We start from the raw sequence: 7194 nt of genomic DNA, 5'->3' as shown, positions 1-7194 counted from the left end.
TGCAGATTGCAACCAACCCCATTCTCCACACTAAACCCTGAACCCTCACAGACATCACCTGGTAAATCCTTGAGTGCGAAAGGCTACAAGAAGGATCTAAAATGGGACAGCACTTTGCAACATATCACGTTTACTTGATAATGCCATTAACACATGTTAGGCTACATACAATTATTGGTTTGGCATATTGTTATTTTATGTTTGTCCTGAATCCCAACATTGAACTTTCCCTGTTGACTTTGCCTGAGGGAATTTCCCACAGTTCATAGCATTGTGACTAAACAGGGGTTTTTTGTGTTTGTTCTTTAATGTAAACATGGAAGAAGCAAGTACAAGAAAAAAGAAGTTACCTGTAAGAGTAGTATGTTGCTCTTTTGATAAAAAATAAGAACATTGAATATTTGAAAATTACCTCTCGTCCACTCTGTAAAACAGGCAGTCAGTCCCTGAAGTAAAAAGTGTATAATAAAAAGTCCCAAACCCACAGTTGTACATAACATGTTTTGACAAGTGCTGTCCCATTACACCATTTCAGGCCCTGGCAGCCACTGGCACTCAGGCACTTATCAGGTGATGTCAACTAAGTCTGGGAGGGTTCAGGGTTTAGGCTTTAGACTGGAGACTGGGATTGGGTCTGGGATTGGCCCTGAATACCAGCACTCACCTTTCAAGCCTGTAGGAGAAACTAAGGTGGTCACAAGAAATATGAAAGGCCTTCTCTAGAGACAGTGTTTGTTTTTTTCATTCTGGGCTTCTGGTGGTTCAACATGGCGGACTCCATAAATGAGGACCTGCTCCCTCTGTAAATAAAAACGGCTCATTTTAAGGTAACCAAAACATACAATTGAATATTTTAATCCATTTCTCCCAACATACCCCTTTAAATGTTACACACTGGACCTTTAAAATATCAAAAGTGATAGTAATCTAGCCCCTGTGAGTGTTACATTATTACATATTATATTATTTTATGTTAATACTGATGCATAAGTAAAGAACAGTTTTGGTAAAGGTCGAGCTAGTTTTAAAAACTTTATATACAGGAAGAGTTATATTATAAAAGATAAAGATAATTTTAAAAATATATATTTTCTATAATCTTTGCTGTTTTTAAAAAACAATGTTGGATAACTTGACGTTTTTAGGCTTTGAGCAGTTATTTAAGTGAACCATCTGAAACATGACAACTCTGAAACTCTGTTTGAAGGGGTCACACGCCAAAACAGTTGGGAACCACTTGTTTAATCTTTACCAATGCACTGGATTTTATAAACGCATAATATTTATTTAATGCAAAATCTTAATCTGAAAGCTAAGTAGGCCTGCAAATAACTGTAGTGGAGTAAAAATAAATAAATAAACTAGTTTTAATTCTGTGACTTGTTATTTATCCACCCATCTAGTGAATTTAATTTTTACATTTACTTTTACTAGCATTAAGGGAACTACAAACTTCATCTCATTAACCAACCCTGTGCTGTAAAATGACAAATAAATCAACATTGTCACCTTGTAAAAAAAAAAGGTACAAACCTCTGGAATGTAGTGTAGTAGAAGCAAGTAGCAGAAAATTTAAATACTCAAGTAAAGCACAAGTACCTCAATGTTGTACTTAAATGGACTTACTGGAGTTACTTTGCACCACTTCCTGTAGTCTGTGTAGTACCTTTCAAAATAAAAGTATCCATTTTACCAACTCGGTATTTTAGATAAATGTATAATGTATTCAACTGTTCATTATTTACACACTTCTATATTTGTATATTCAGTTACCATTGAGAGTGATTCTTTGGACCAGCATGGTTTATACAAAATTATAGTTTGGTCCAGCAGGTGGCGTTGTGGCGATAAGATTCAAGTCCATAGGGAGGTCATTGTGTAATGTTACCATTGTGCCAATAGATGTCAGACAAGAACTATACTATCTATCTATCTATCTATCTATCTATCTATCTATCTATCTATCTATCTATCTATCTATCCATCTATCTATCTCTATCTATCTCTCTCTATCTATCTATCTATCTATCTATCTATCTATCTATCTATCTAGCTGCCCATTGCTCAGGATATTTTCAGTTCAGACAATAACTGGCCTCTGCTAAATGTCATTCCACATACCTGGTCAACCTACCAACGCACTTACATAAGTATGTGTCCTGCATCTTCACTCTTCACTACTTTATTTAGTTTGGTCACACAGATATGCAGGAACATTTTCAGAGGTACAGATACAAGTATATAGTCTTTTTGTAAACCTGGATTACAACGAGCAGAGAATAAGAGTCATGATCAATCACTTGGAAAACTACTGTGCAATGTATTCTGTCCCTCTGAAGGGAGCCAGTGTTTTAAGTAAGAATCCAGATGATATCACCATGTTGGTATCCGGCTTGAGTCTTATACGCTTTAACAGTGTTGTTGAAGTTTCAAACATACTACAAACTAAAAGACAAGAAATCTTGAACTCTGCTCCTTTGATTTTGACCATTTTCTTATTTTGTCGGTCTCTTGTGAATCCCCCAAAGTGTAAAGAAATGAAAATAATGAACAGAAAGGAAAACTTGCAAGTACAAATTTGAGTTACTTCTATGTTGAGAATGTCAATGATATGCAACTTTGTACTTCTACTCCACCACACCTCGAGGCAAATATTGTACTTTGCTGTACTTTTTACTCCTTTTTAGAGATACGTTGTTCTCATAGGACAGCAACGCTGCAAACACATGATGATCTTAGATAGAATATGATGCACGGCTGCAGATTAAATTACCCAACAGTATATAAAGTAGTTAAATGACCTCAACTTTAAACATATACAGCAGTAAAATGCAACATACACATCAATACAGCTGTAATATTAATCCAGAAACATCATATATTATAGTACTTTTACTTTTAATACTAATACTAATTTTGTTGATAATACTTCTTAAGTAAGGTTCTGAATGCAGTAGCAGAGTATTTTCACAGAGTTGTATTAGTACTTTTACTTAAAAAAAGGGTCTGAATACTTCCTCCAACATTGTGTGTCCCAAATCCATGCTACATATTACTATGCAGTGTGTACTACACAGTAATGGTCACAGTATACAGTTTTAGAAGTGTCACTGCAACTTGGAGCTGTCCACCACCACCCACAATTTATTTAATTTTCTTGCATCTGTGCATTGCATTCTGGGAGAATGGTGTACATCAACATCACTCACAACTCTGTTTAATTAATATGCATTTTGTCGGGTTTGAGTAAGTCCACTTATCCATGGTTAACACACTTAAAAACATCTTAGACTCAGTATAGTATGGACTTATGGCTGACTGGGACACTTGAGTTAGACACCATCATAAATGCTATTAGTAACACTTGTGCTTTTTCTGCTGTGACAGATCAAAGTATATCCTGTGAAAAAGACCAATTTTCTGACTTATTTGCAAATAAACAAGTGTAGCCTACTCTTGATGCTAGCGTGATTCAGATTAGGAAGATTTATCCAAACAGTAAAACAACATGTAGTGTTCAAGTTGGACACAAGTTTGACGGTGAAGAAGAGACACTTTTCTTTTCAGGTTTCAAAGAGAGGCATGACAGAAAAAGCTTGTGAACCACTGGTCTAATGTCAAGACTCTGGTGTGTTCCCCTTCTCACATGTATGAATCTCACATGTATGAAATTCCTGTGCTGCAGAGAAACATCTGAGGCTTGTTTAACCCCACCCCCTCCCTCCACTGACCTTCCATAAAGGAAGGTCAGTGGAGGTCAGTGGAGAGAAATCAAATTTTTTTTATTTAAAATTAAAATACTTTGCAAATAGAAGCAAGCAACCTTCAAATATGTCATATAAGTCTCACAAAAATAACTAACATTACATAGTGTTTTTGTGAGTAACTGTCCGGACTCTACGTACATAAACTATGATTCATTACATGGTGCAGTATGAATACTTTTGCAGGAGAGCACATGACCACATGAACACCATCTGTGTTCAAATGTGGAAGTGCATATGTAGGCTATTATGTGCATGTGTGTGTGTGTTACATTACACAGTGCATGTAGAGTTGAGGATCTTGACATCAACGAGCAACTGGTTGTGTGACGGAGGACAGGAGACCAACTCACATGCAAACGCACCTCATGTAGAAAAAAAGTAAAGTCATCCACACTGACAAGACTGGGAAGTAGGACATTACAGCTCCACCTCTGCTGTAATTGGAGGAAAAGTCAGGGGTGGACTCTGCACATGGATTTAATTTGGAGCCTTGTGGGTTCCTCTTTTTAGGTTGCAGGAAACATGCTTAAAAATTGTCAGTAAGGTTGAGAGTAAAAAATGGAAAGACAGTCTGAGGTTGACAACTTGGGCCATTTTTGTGAATAATCGTGATGTTTACAAAGCATTCTTGGCAAAAACCTGTTTCATCTGGTTTGGATTAAGTTTGATTTGTTGTTCATTCATTTGTTGACCACATGTATGGAAACATATAGAGGACTAATTTCAAATTATCATGCAAATTTGAAAATGCAATTAGGTAAATATCCAATTTTCATTTTCACACACCTGTGTGGGCATTCTAGGACCATATTAAAATGAAAATGGAAACAGCATTTGACATTTCATTTTGAAAGACTTAACCTGCTCTAAAGTGCACATTATTCAAATGGAGTTGGCAAAACAGCTCCCTATGTCTTTTGCATTTACATGTCCATGTCCTCATGGTCTTTTTAGGTCAAAATTAAAATTAAAATGCCTTTTCATAACTATTTGAAAAGGAAAATGAGAACGGCATTTGACATTTCATTTTCAAAGACTTCAAAGATTCTACTTTATAGAGGACTTTATTCAAATGCAATGAGTGAAACAGTTCCCCCAGTCTATTGCATTTACATGTCCATGTTGCATGGTCTTTTTTATATCAGAATGAAAATGAAAACCATCATCATCATCATAATCAAATATGACAAGTGTGGCTGATGCTCTCCTGTGTTTTATCAGTGGTGGAAGAAGTATTCAGAGTTTACTTAAGTATGTTAATTTTTTTGTTTACTAATTGCTGAGACGGTCTTCTATGATGATTATTATGTAGTACATAATGTATATAATTAGTATGTAGTATGGAATTGTGACACACAGTGGTGGACGAAGTATTCAGATCCTTTACTTCAGTATAAGAACGAATACCACACTGTAAAAATACTCCATTACAAGTAAAAGTCCTACATTGAAAATATTAAGTGAAAGTATAAAAATATTATCGTGAAAATATTCTAAAAGTACCAAAAGTAAAAGTACTCAATGCAGAGAAATTAAGGGTATAAAGTATATCTACTGATTTTACATCTATTTGGTCGGTCCCAATTTGTATATGTGAATAACGATTCCTCCATGCATACCAGCGTTGATCATGGAGTACCACAAGGTTCGGTGCTCGGACCAATCCTTTTTACTCTATATATGCTTCCTCTCGGTAGAAGTAAAAGGAACCATGCCATAAACTTTCACTGCTATGCTGATGATACTCAGCTATATCTAGCAATCAGGCCAGATGATTCAAATCAGTTGGCTAAACTTCAAGTGTGCATACAAGATGTCAAAGCCTGGATGACCTGTAATTTCCTCATGCTGAACTCAGATAAAACTGAAGTTATTTTACTTGGGCCGAAACACCATTATAGTATTATATTATTATAGTAATTCTTTACTAGGCAGCACAATTATGTTTCTAAAGCCACTCCAGCTGATCCAGAATGCAGCAGGACGTGTTCTGTCGAGTCAAGATTAGAGAGCATATTTCTCCAGTTCTAGCTCCCTGTGAAATATAGAATGGCCAGGCACCCTTGTACCTTACTGCCCCAATAGAGCACTGCGCTCTCAAAATACAGGGCTGCTCGTGGTGCCTAATGTAACTAAGGTTAGAGTGGGACAAAGAGCATTTAGTTATCAAGCGCCTCTACTATGGAACCAGGTTCCAATTTGGGTGCAGGAATCCGATAACATTACCACTTTTAAGGTAAGTCTTTTCTGTTTAATAAAGCTTTTTTTAACTATTTTAATAAAGCTATTTTTAAACAATTTTATGCTGGGCTGCAGCTAATGATTTTTTCATCATCTATTAATCTGCTTATAGTCACAATAAAACAGAGCCCTCACACATCTTGTTTTGTCTGACCTGAAAAGAATTCAATTTACTGCAATTTAAGATAAAGAAAAAACTGTCGCATTTGAGAAGCTGGAACAATGAATTGTTGCAGGCATTTTTGCACAAGACATGAGTTAAACGCAGTCGAGTAGTAGTAAAAAGGTGTACTTACGTACAGTACTTAAGTAAATGTACTTAGTTACATTCACACTGCTGGTTTTAACAGTGAGACCATCTGACCGTGACCTTCAGCAGAAAACATGTGATCAGCCTGATCATTGAGCACCAAGGCCATCTCTCTCTATTCATGTGCCACCATTCCAGATAAATGTCATTTCACTCATGTGTCAAACAGCAATGAACTCAGAGTTGAGGCCCAGCAGAGACCACAGACCCAGAGAACCTTTTTTTAACATTCAGCGTTCCTCCCCAGTCATACGTCCTCTTCCCTGCACACGCCTACCTCTCTTACAAATATCTTAACATGTACTGCTTAAATAAAGGTAAGATTCTTCATCCAATGACAGCAAATTGCTTTAAATCATTCAAAGCAATAGTTTTATTAGAAAATGTGTGATGAACAGGCTGCATTTAACTCAGCTGTTACTCTTTTCAAGAGACCAGCGTTGGGGAAAAATCAGGAATGCAGGGGTGGTTGTGTGACGTTCACAAACTGTAGTTCATTGTCTTGTCTGATGCAGTGATGACAGTGTGGTTTCATGCCTAAATGAGCAGTGTCCAGAAAGAGCTCAGGGAACTTGTGAAATCTCTCTGACCCACTCGCTTTCTCTGTCTTTTCTCTGTCTCTATATGTCAGACATCTTTATTTTACGCAGTGGTGGAATGTAACTAAGTACATTTTTCCCCCACAATATATTTATTGTCATTTTCTTATGGTATAACATCACATCAAAGAAACAGAGAGCAACAATACAACTCTTTGAGACCAGAAATACATTCTTTACACAAACACATGAACACTCAACTTGCACCGATGTAGGATAGAATACAAATAAAACAAAATATTCCCCAGCACTGCACAATTTCCTTTCAGGTAAAGCC

Source organism: Micropterus salmoides, unplaced genomic scaffold (genome assembly GCF_014851395.1).
Source record: "Micropterus salmoides isolate LMB-PRFRI ecotype aquatic unplaced genomic scaffold, ASM1485139v1 Ms_hic_scaffold_16, whole genome shotgun sequence".
NCBI classification, from domain to species: Eukaryota; Metazoa; Chordata; class Actinopteri; order Centrarchiformes; family Centrarchidae; genus Micropterus; species Micropterus salmoides.
Note: the sequence above shows the minus strand (reverse complement) of the source record.